Below are 11,809 nucleotides of genomic sequence, written 5' to 3' on the forward strand. Positions count from 1 at the left end.
GGCCACACTGGACGGGCCCCTCCTCACTCTGAGTGGCCTGCTAGAGCTGAGGTCCCAGGGGGCCTCTCTGATAATATCTTTACAGGCTATTCCGTGGGACCATTATGGAGGTTAAATGACACAACATATATGAAAGTTCTGGAATATAAACACCGTCATTATATAAAATATTTGTCAGGTGAGGGACTGAAAACAATCAGGTCAGGGACGCTCCACCAGGCAGATTTCTTACACTGAAAAGATTCTCAGACTTTCTACCTCCTGGTGCCCAGAGCGACTGCTATCCCATCATCACCCAGAGGAAGGGACTGAACTTTTTGCTCTTGCTGAACCAGGAGTTCAGAAGCCAAAAGATGTGTGTGTGTGTGTGTGTGTGTGTGTGCGCGCGCGCATGCATGTGAGCGTGTGCGCACGTGTGCTTGATTCAGAAGTGTCAGAATCAGGGAGAGAACTTTCTTTCATAATAGCAGAGAAACAGAATAGGAGACTTCTTGAAGTCCTTTCTCATAATAACAGTATTCATTGAGCCATAAGTGTTACATACCCCTTACCTCATCAGTCACAAACAATCCTATGTGATAAAAACTCCTGTAGTTCCCATTTTACAGATGGAGGGGTTGAGGCACAGAGAATATTAGGTTGCTTGTTCAAACTAAGGTTTGAGCCCAAGCAATTTGACACTGCAGCCTGAACCCTGACCCCTCATTACACAGTTCTGACTATTACAGAAGATCATTCTGGGGGTGCTTGCTGGGTGAAGAGCAACTCTTGTTACAACAATCAACCGCAAGGAAATTTCTCTGGACCCTTGGAGAGAGATTCAAAACCCCTCTCCATTCCAGTTCTAGGTCTGCTTAATAAGCCAAGAACAAAGCCATCCCGTGCCTTCTAGAACCTTCTGCTCCTTGGGGCAGCAGGGAGTTTATTTGGCCAAGGATTGACACCCTAGAGGCTCATTTGGGCCAGCAAATAAGGGCAGCTCACAGATGGCATGCAGTGCCAGCCAGCTTGGACAGGAAGCTGCTGGGTATGCTTGCTCTCTGCCACATCTCTGAGAGATGACATGGCCTGGGAGGGACACTCTTCAGAGCTGAAACCATGACACTTTATCCTCTAAAAGGACGGACTCCCCCCACCCCATCCACAGGGTTTGGCTTTGCTCAGTTGCCTGGTGGCTCAGCTGGTAAAGAATTCGCCTGCAATGCAGGAGACCTGAGTTCAATCCCTGGATTGGGAAGATCCCCTGGAGAAGGGAACTGGCTACCCACTCCCGTATTCTGGCCTGGAGAATTCCATGGATTGTATAGTCCATAGGGTCGCAAAGAGTCAGACACAACTGAGCGACTTTCACTATCTGGCCTCCTCCTGGAGGCAGCTGACTTTTTGAATGCCTACTACTACTAAGTCGCTTCAGTCGTGTCCGACTCTGTGCGACCCCATGGACTGCAGCCTACCAGGCTTCTCCGTCCATGGGATTCTCCAGGCAAGAACACTGGAGTGGGTTGCCATTTCCTTCTCCAATGCATGAAAGTGGAAAGTGAAACTGAAGTCGCTCAGTCGTGTCTGACTCTTAGCGACCCCACGGACTGCAGCCCACCAGGCTCCTCCATCCACGGGATTTTCCAGGCAAGAGTACTGGAGTGGGGTGCCATTGCCTTCTCCCTTTGAATGCCTAGTGGATCCCAAATTAGCTTGATCCGTAAGTTTAAAATACACAAAACCCCTCTACAGCCAAAAATTGACTTGTCTATGAAGCCTTATGTGTTAAAAATAAAGTTTTACCCCCAAGAAGCTGTCTGGCTATTTGCCCTCTCCCAAGTACACGCTTCAGCTCAGTATACTTGTTACTCTGCACTGTGGGGTAATACAGGGAATGAGCTTAAATTTTCATGATGCTGAGAAAGGGGTAGAAGCAGATAAGACAAGCACACAAAGAAAGAAAGTGTAGTCACTCAGAGGTATCTGACTCTGCGACCCCATGGAGTAGCCCACCAGACTCATCTGTCCAGGGAATTCTCCAGAGAAAAATACTGGAGTGGATTGCCATTTCCTTCTCCAGGGGATCTTCCCTACACAGGGATCAAACCCGGGTCTCCCGCATTGCAGGCAGATTCTTTACCATCTGAGCCATACCTAAAGGGAAGCAGGTAAGACAAGCACACAAACCATGGGAAAAAACGTAAAAGATGTTTCCCACACCCTTAAGTAACAGACACTCTTCTCCACGGTACAGTTTGGGTAAGTCCTGAGGACACAGTAGCCGCCCAAGGAGGGGAGACTTGATTTGATGTTCGAGGAAGGTGTCTCCCTTTTGGAGATGGTGGTGACCTGGGCTCTATGTGAGTGGCAGGCAGAAGTAACAACGCACTGCTTACACCGCTTACATCTTCACAACCACACTTCATTTGACCCTGATGACCACTCTGTAAGCAGATTCCTCCACCCTCATTTCTCAGACGAGGAAACTGAGGCTTAGAGACGTTTCTGAGTGGCCATGAACTCAAGTGGCTTCTGACTCAAGTTCTTTCTCTTATGTGGCAGTTTGCCTGGGGAAGTCTTGTAAAAGCTTACGGAGCAGGAAACCTTGTCTTCTACAAAGGCAGCTTCCTCCCAACTTTGGGCAAGGCCCACTGCAGGCCTTGGAAAGTCACAGTGATAAAAAGTAAGGGGGCCATGCTGATGAGGGCTGGTGGCTGGACAGCAGCAGGAGCAGCCAGGGGTCTGCGGGCCTAGCTCGGGCCAGGCTGCCCACCCCGCGTGGGGTGGCTCCATGCCCCACAGAGATGGGGGGCGGGGGTGGCCCCAGGCCCGGGCGTGGAGGCCTAGCCTGAGGGGCACCTGACTGAGTCTGGGATTTTGGAGGCCAGGAGCAGGTGTAAGATGAACTAGTCTCCTATTTTACTACCAAAGAGGGCGGTTCTTTGTTTCCAGGAACCAGCAGGAGAGGAAATGGGCTTCGAGGTTGAGGGTGTGGGGCAGAGGAGTGGGGGTGGATTAGAGCTCTTGCATGAGCAAGTAGAACCTGTTGTCAAGGTTCCCTGTTGGAACACTTGCTCTCCTCCTGGGAAGAATGGAGCGGCAGGGGTTAGAGGCTGGCAGAGCTTTCTCCCAGCCCCGGGAACCTAGAGGAAGACCAATCAGCACAATGTACCCTGAAGAAATGGGGCTAATCTTGGGCTTTGTGTGATGGGAGCAGCAGGAATCCCTGAGTCTGAGCAGCGCCAGGACTTGGCTCCCCTCCTCCCCTCTTTCTGCCCTCCTCTCCTCCACAAGCTCCCAGAGGACACAGACTGCTTCCCCAAATCTACTGTGACACCGCCTTCCGGTTCCATCACTACTAGATTAAAGGAAAGCCATGATGGCTGAAGCACAGGGTGTGTGTGTGTGTGTGTGTGTGTGGTGGGGGGTGGTTAGGTATAGGAGCTGAGGCTCAGAAAGAATTCGCCAAGTGGAGAGTTGGTACAGGGGGACAGTTTTCAAAGTCTTTTCACAAACTTTTTAGTCCCTTGACTTTCACAAAAATGGACACCAGCCAGAAAGGATTCTCCTCCATTTCAGTGACAAGGAGCTCGAGGCCCCAGGAAGGGTATAGCCAGCATGGAAACACCTATTTTGTGCTTCTGCACTCACTGTCATTTCTTTGACGCCTGGCTGGAATCAGCATGAAGGAGAAACTGGAGGAGGTGATGAGGTACCAGAGGGGTAAGAAAACTGAGGGACAGTGACCCCCAAAGGCAGCCCTGGAACACCTGGTGTTGCTGGCTAACTTTCCATGTGGGGTTCTGGAGAGGACTTCTATTACTGCTACTACTACTATTGGTAATAACAGTTACTATTTATTGTTTTCCTTGTACTAGATACATAAATACTGTGGAACGGATTAATGTACAAAATGCTTTAGAAACATGATCATCTTTAACCCTCAAAAGAATCACAAGATAAATATTTTTGTTTCTATTTTTCGGACAAGGAGCTTGAGGTTCAGAACTTTCCTGAGACCTCACAGGACTCCCAAGGCCACTCTTATAACCACTGTGCACTACTGCCCAGGTGAGATACAAATGCTACCCCGTTGTTCTTATTCCTCTATACCTTTGGCATCATTCAGCCCCAGAACGCTGGTGCCTGAGAAAGCACACTGTTCATGTGCTTCTCAAGGCAAGAATACTGGTTTGCCATTCCCTTCTCCAGTGGACCACGTTTTGTCAGGACTCTCCACCATGACCCATCCGTCTTGCGTGGCCCTACACAGCATGGCTTATAGTTTCATTGAGTTAGACAAGGCTGTGGTCCATGTGGTCAGATTGGTTAGTTTTCTGTGATTGTGGTTTTCTTTCTGTCTGCGCTCCAATGGAGAAGGATAAGAGGCTTATGGAAGCTTCCTGATGGGAGAGACTGACTAGGAGGAAACTGACATTACTTTGTCAACAAAGGTCCGTCCAGTCAAAGCTTTGGTTTTTCCAGTGGTCATGTATGGATGTGAGAGTTGGACTATAAAGATATTTGAGTCCCGAAGAATTGATGCTTTTGAACTGTGGTGTTGGAGAAGACTTTTGAGAGTCTCTTGGACAGCAAGGAGGTCCAACCAGTCCATCCTAAAGGAAGTCAGTCCTGAATATTCATTGGAAGGACTGTTGCTGAAGCCACCTGACGTGAACAGCTGACTCATTGGAAAAGACCCTGATGCTGGGAAAGACTGAGGGCAGGAGGAGAAGGGGACGACAGAGGATGAGATGGCATCACCGACTCGATGAACATGAGCTTGAGTAAGCTCCAGGAGTTGGTGATGGACAGGGAAGCCTGGCGTGCTACAGTCCACGGGGTCGAAAAGAGTCAGACACGACTGAGCAACTGAACTGAACTGAACTGTTCTTTATAGTCTTAAACTCCTAGGCTTAAAACATTTTTACTGCCCCACCATTGCCCCCACCCCACCAGCCTAGGCCTCAGCGGTAGGGTGATATCTGCAGCCACGGCAAAGGGCAATGTGGCCACATCCTGGGCAGATCCTCTGACAAGAAAGGTCACTCTCTCCATGCCTGTGACTCCCTCTCTGACTGGGGCCAGACCTTGGAGTGGGGTACAGTTTCACCCAGGCAGTTCTCTACCAGGGGAACTAGAGAGAGGAAGTGAGTCTTTAGGGGCGGGAGAGTGGGTGGGTGCAAAGGGACCGCCTGGGAGGCCCCGGGGACTTTCCCCTATGCCTGAGCTTCTCCGGTAGGGCAGCCAAGTGCCCCTGCACCCCAGCCTCTGGCTGGGTTTCTGACTCTTCCATGTCCTGTTTCTGTCACACCCTCTGTTGTGTAACCCCCCTCGCTTCATTTTAGAATCCCTTTACCACCCATTGTTCTCCTCACCCATTCCTCCCTCCCAACTTCAGCTGAGACAAAGCAGGCCTGGGGGAAGGAGGCACTCTAACAGGTTCCACCCCGGCAAGCTGAACTCAGAAATGAGTAGTGCCCCCACTCCTGACACCACCACCCCCACCCCCCGCCCCCCACTGGAGGCTCCATGAAGCCTGGTTGAAATGTGAGCCTTGAGCTTCTCTTGTGATTTCTCTTCCTTTTCTGTTTACTAGAGAAGGAAATGGTTACCCACTCCAGTATTCTTGCCTGGAAAACCCCATGGACAGAGGAGCCTGCTGGGCTGGTGAGTCCATAGGGTCACAAAGACTCGGACATGACTGAAGTGACTTAGCACCTGGCACTAGGTACCTTGAAACCTTCCTTTTTTTCTGCTTCTTCCCCTTCAAATCCAGGGCCGACCTGTTTTTATTTTATTTGGCTAGGGTGGTGGGGGGCTTCACTGGTGGCTCAGAGGGTAAAGAATCTGCCTGCAATGCAGGAAACCTGGGTTCGATCCCTGGGTTTGGAAGATGCCATGGAAGAGGGCATGACAACCCACTCCAGTATTCTTGCCTGGAAATCCCATCGACAGGGGAGCCTGGTGGGCTACAGTCCATGGGGTCGCAAAGAGTCGGACAGGACTGAGTGACTAAGCACAGCACAGCACAGCAAAAGGAAGCAGCTTAGTTAAAGGGAAGCCAGTCCCTTACACCAGTGCCTGCAGTGAGACTTTCGAGGTCTGAGAGTCTCTGGAAGCACAAGTACCAAGACTCTGATTGTTTAACAAGGGAAACAATGGAAGCTGCGATTGTCTTACCCAGCAAAGTTGCTCATCTGTCTCCAAGGCGAAAATACACACCGTGGCTCTAAGGTGAAAAGCGCGTGCTTGACAACTAGAGACAAAACAGACTGCCCAGAATACAAACACCTGAGCCCTCACAAGGACGGAAAACGGTCACTCACGCGACCCCCGTGGTGAACCCACATTTACACACACAGAATAAAGAGGAAGTTCAGAATTGGCTGCCCTGGCACGAGTTAACCTTGCCGGCCCTTCCCCACCCCTCCCCCTTGCCTTGCCCCGCCACCCCCGCCACCCCCCCCCCCGCCACCCCCCCCCCCCGCCACCCCCCCCCGCCCCCCCCCCCCCCGCGCCACCAGCGTCACCGCTCTCCCAGCTGAGTTGAGGCCGCCCCCTGCCCCCGCCCCTCTTCCCCTCCCCCTCCCCCTCCCCTCCTCTCCCCCAACTGCTCTCCTCCCCTCCCCCCTCCTTCCCCCTCCCTCTCCCCCGCTAGCGTCACAGTTCTCCCAGCCTAGTCGGGACCGCCCCCTCCCCCCGCTCCGTTTCCCCTCCCCCTCCCCTCCCCCCACTCCTCTCCTCCCCTCCTCCTCCTTCCCCCTCCCTCTCCCCGGCTAGCGTCACCGCTCTCCCAGCCTAGTCGCGGCCGCCCCTCCCTCTCCCCCTCTCCCACACCTCCCTCTGCCCCTTCCCCACCAGCGTCACCGCTCTCCCAGCTGAGTCGGGGCCGCCCCTCCCCCCCGCCCCACTTCCCCTCCCCCCCGCCCCACTTCCCCTCCCTCTCCCCCTCCCCACCGGCGTCACAGCTCTCCCAGCCGAGTCGCGGCCGCCCATTCTCCCCGCCCCTTTTCCTCTCCCCCTCCTGTCCCCCTCCCCACACCCGCCACTACTCCCCTCCCCACTCCTTCCCCCTTCCTCTCCCCCGCCAGCGTCACTGTTCTCCCAGCCAAGTCGGGACCGCCCCTTCCCCCTGCTCCCTTTCCCCTCCCCCTCCCCTTCCCCCACTCGTCCCCTCCCCTCCCCCCAGTCCTCCCCCCCCTCCCCCCAGTCCTCCCCTCCCCTCCCCCTCCTTCCCCCCACTCCTCCCCTCCCCTCCCACCTCATTCCCCTTCCCTCTCCCCCGCCAGCGTCACCGCTCTCCCAGCCGAGTCGGGGCCGCCCCCTCCCCCGCCCCTCTTCCCCTCCCCTGCCCTCCCCCCACTCCTCCCTTCCCCTCCCCGCTCCTTCCCCTTCCCTCTCCCCGCCAGCGTCACCGCTCTCCCAGCCTAGTCGCTGCCGCTGGCTCTCCCCGTCGCTGACGTGGCCACCGCGGGTGACTACCCGACCACCGGAAGCGCAGCCCTTGTAGGGCGCAGAGTCCTGAGGGCTCCGCGGGGCCGGAAGCCGGGCAACAGCCGCCCGCGGTCTCTGGCCTGGCTCTCATCTTCCGAACGACTCCCCGGTCCCGCAAAGGTGAGCCAGTTCGGAGAGAAGAGGTGGTTTTCCATCTCCTACAGAGAGCTGGAGCGCCCAGGGAGGCAGCCTTCCCAGACACTGTCTCCCAGAATGCTCGCCTTATGTTTCTCCTGAAACATTTAGAGAAGGACTGAAATGCAGATGACAGCTGGCCTTTGATAGACACACTCAAATGATCCCCGTCACGCTCTGGGGCCCTCAAGTCCGAGCCAGAGGCTGTGAGGATAGGCCAATGCTGCGTGGTGGGAAGGACAGCCTAGCCTCTGCTGGGTAACCTTAAACAAGCCTCATAGTTGCTGCCAGCCTCATTTTCCTTATCACTGAAGTATAGAAGGTTCTTGCCTTATGGAGTGGTTGTGAGCATCATATGGGCCTTCAACTTGTTCTCATAAAACAGCTTTGGAAATTGAAGTGCTGTGCAAAATTTTGGTGGTCATTTTGTACCCTCAGTTCAGTTCAGTCTCTCAGTCGTGTCTAACTCTTTGCAACCCCATGGACTGTAGCACGCCAGGCCTCCCTGTCCATCGCCAACTCCCTGAGCTTACTCAAACTCATGTCCATCGAGCTGGTGATGCCATACAGCCATCTCATCCTCTGTCGTCCCCTTCTCCTCCTGCCTTCAATCTTTCCCAGCATCAGGGTCTTTTCCAGTGAGTCAGCTCTTCGCATCAGGTGGCCAAAGAATTGGAGTTTCAGCTTCAACATCAGTCCTTCCAATGAATATTCAGGACTGATTTCCTTTAGGATGGACTGGTTGGATCTCCTTACAGTCCAAAGGACCCTCAAGCATCTTCTCCAACACCACCATTCAAAAGCATCCATTCTTTGGTGCTCAGCTTTCTTTATAGTCCAGCTCTCACTGCCATACATGACCACTGGAAAAACCATAGCCTTGACTAGATGGCCTTTGTTGGCAAACTAATGTCTCTGCTTTTTAATATGCTGTCTGGGTTGGTCATAACTTTTCTTTCAAGGAGCAAGCGTCTTTTAATTTCATGGCTGCAGTCACCATCCGCAGTGATTTTGGAGCCCAAGAAAAGAAAGTCTGTCACTGTTTTGCACTGTCTCCCCATCAATTTGCCATGAAGTGATGAGACCGGATGCCATAATCTTAGTTTTCTGAATGTTGAGCCTCAAGCCAACTTTTTCACTCTCCTTTTTCACTTTCAAGAGGCTCTTTAGTTCTTCGCTTTCTGCCGTAAGGGTGGTGTCATCTGCATATCTGAGGTTAGTGATATTTCTCCCGGCAATCTTGATTCCAGTTTGTGCTTCATCCAGCCCAGTGTTTCTCATGATGTACTCTGCATATAAGTTAAATAAGCAGGATGACAATGTACCCTGGAAGAGCCTATGCAGGTGCCCCTTCTAAGGAAGGGAGCAACAGAAGCCCAGATGCTGACTTGGCTTCCAGAACCTGCCTTTCTGGAGCCTCGCCCAGCCACTCTGGGATGCCCTTTGACCCTATGGAAAAGCTTAAGCTTTATAAACAAAATCACCTGGTGGCTGCCGTCTGTGCTGCCGCGGCCGTGATAGACTGTTTGGGGCCCCCACTAGTAAGCAGGTGTGGTGAGCATGCTTGAGATGACCTTTCCAGTTAAACCCGGGAAGGAAACCAGAATTGCCAAAAGCCAGTGGGGGAGCAGTCGTGTGAATGCTTGTACAGTACTGAACTGTCTTCTGCCCCTACTAATAAGACCTGCAAATCTAGCTCAGAACTTCCAGGGCCAGCAAGCTATTTCATACTGGACACCAACTGTCTGCTACTGCCTCCATTCCAACCCCTTCATTCACTTCAGACTGTGTTCGCTGGCAGCTTTGCGTGTATGTCCTCTGTATGCATGTCTCCTCCTTGTCCCCAGCTTGGAGTTTCTTGAGGTCAGGAATCATTTCTTTCAAAGTAGACTGAAAAACTTCCACCTTCCACCCTTGAGGATGGGGACCAAGCCTCCTTCCTTTTGATCACTTTAAAACAAGGAGGAGAAAAGGTGTTCAGATCCTGGGGTCAAGTGATTGATTTATGACTCATATACACATGGCACCGAGACATGGGAGGGTCAGACAAGATGAATCTCTGCAATACTCACCTCGCCCTCTTTCTCCACTTCCTGGCTCAGTGATCCCCACAGAACCCCTTCCCTGCCAGGGAGAACTGTGCTGAGTTGCTGAGAAGTAAATTGCACAGTGGGCTGGCAGTTACCCTCCTTTTGGAGGTGGTTGTCCTCATTAAAGTCAGGCGCTTGAGTGTGACACCTAAGGCCATATTCCCAATGGGTGTTTGTCAGCTGAGGTTCACTGCTCCTTAGGTGCTAGCCAAGATTGGTTCCGAACTTCATTCTAAGGCCTATAGCAAATCCAGTGCCCCTCCTCAAAATATTCCAGATTCCTCTGGGAGCAAGGTTGGCTCTAGTTTTGAGCTTCTCTTTTTCTTAAGTCAAAGTAGTTTAGAAATTGTGTTGCTGATCCGTGAGTGTTTTTGCTATGTGAGCTGGACTTCAGGCCCTTTCCTTACAGATTCTTGCTGTTTTCTTTTGCACGGTAATTCAGCTCTTTCTAATCCCTACCCACACTTCTGTGCCTCTCTACAAATTCAGTGAGACGGGCCCAAACCTTCCGTCTGTTCAAGTTCTTAGGCAGATTCCCTCCTCCTGTAATCTGGCCAGAAAAGGGTGGTTGGTGTCTTCCTGGACTTACATGCATTTTTAAATAAGGATACTTGGAAAAGACCCTGATGCTGGGAAAGATTGAGGGCAGAAAGAGAAGTTGGGGAGCCGAGAATGAGATGGTTGGATGCACCACTGACTCAGTGGACATGAGTTTGAGCAAAATCAGGGAGATAGTGAAGGACAGGGAAGCCTGGCATGCTGCAGTCCATACAGTCACAAAGAGTCGGACATGACTGAGCAACTTAAATTCCTCTTTGAATTCAAAACCTGGGGGTCAGGGAGTTGTTCTCTTTCTAGGAGCTTACCCATCCCCACTAAGAATATAATTCATTCTGCTCAACTTTAGGGGCTCAACCTTCTCGAAGCTCTATTAGACATATCTCATAATATCCCTGTCTCCACTCTCCTCAGGAGCTTTCACCATGGGACCACATCTCTAATGCTGAAAAGCAGCTGAAAATACCCAGGACCACCTGATTCTCTGACTCAGTGGGACTCAACCCCTGACCTCAGGGGAGTTTCCTGAGCCATGAAGGAAGCCTTGAGCTGAGCACAGAAGGAAACATGGGAAAGGATGTTGGTTATTATTTTCCCAGCTATTATCCTGACCTGATTACTCTTGTCATTATGGGCTCTCACTAAAGCTCAGTTGAGGATAACACTAAATGCTACCGAGAATAACTTCAGATTCCTCGGATCCCATGTTCCTGCATTAGGTATTCACACAGATTATGGAAGCAGCAAGGTGGGTCTCCTGGCCCACACTCTCTTATTACAGATACGCAGAGTGTGGCTCAGGGAAGTGACTCCCAGTCTGCCCACCAGGCTCCCTTCTGTGAACCACATGGATGAAATGCTCAGCCTCCCTGGGCTGGGAGCCACGCACAGCTGAGAAACACCTTGGGCCCTGAAGCCAGAGCTGGCCACTACGGTACCTCTTCTTTAGATTCTTCCTCCTGTCCCCATTTCTTGAGTCTGTCTTTCTCCACACGTTAGCTCCTTCCCCAGGGGGTTTCTGGCCATCACAACTGTGATGCCAGCTTCCTGCCTACCCCAGACACCTAGCCACAGGAGGCCCAGCCCATTAAGGTTTTGCCAAAACAACATCTGCGGCAGCTCTTCTCTTGTTTTCTGTCTGGAGATGAAGGGGGTTTGTCCTGGGCTTCAGGGAGTGAGGATGAGGAGTATTTACAACGTGTCTGTCCTCTCAGTTTGGGAAAGAGGCAATAAATTCAGCTTCAGATGTGCTGCTGTCCCCAAGTCCATGTGTTCCGCTGTTGAGTTTCCGGCACTTGCAGTCACACCTTCCAGCACTGTTGGAGAAGGCCCAGAGGGTGAAGGTGTGGAGGTCACATTCTTGGGGGAAGGGGCCTCCAGGATATCAGACTTTTAACAGTTTCTATCCTTTTGCTCCTATGATGCACCTAGGGAATTACAAAAGCAAAAAACATCTCTGGGGACCTTTCCAACCAAATCCTGGTCTGACCATCTGTCCACATCTCCCCTGCTCAAGCTCCCACCCCGTCACTCTTTCACTCTCTCTCACG

At 52.2% G+C, this 11,809-nt stretch overlaps 1 long non-coding RNA gene across 1 annotated transcript; it reads left to right on the forward strand.

The window, feature by feature from the left end:
• The first annotated feature begins 7,242 nt into the window (after nucleotides 1-7,242).
• LOC133227452 (uncharacterized) lies at nucleotides 7,243-11,509 on the forward strand. Its single transcript, XR_009729826.1, has 2 exons — nucleotides 7,243-7,596; nucleotides 10,674-11,509. It is a non-coding gene; the product is annotated as an uncharacterized LOC133227452 (long non-coding RNA).
• The last annotated feature ends 300 nt before the right edge of the window (nucleotides 11,510-11,809 follow it).

Source organism: Bos javanicus, chromosome 16, assembly GCF_032452875.1.
Source record: "Bos javanicus breed banteng chromosome 16, ARS-OSU_banteng_1.0, whole genome shotgun sequence".
NCBI lineage: Eukaryota > Metazoa > Chordata > Mammalia > Artiodactyla > Bovidae > Bos > Bos javanicus.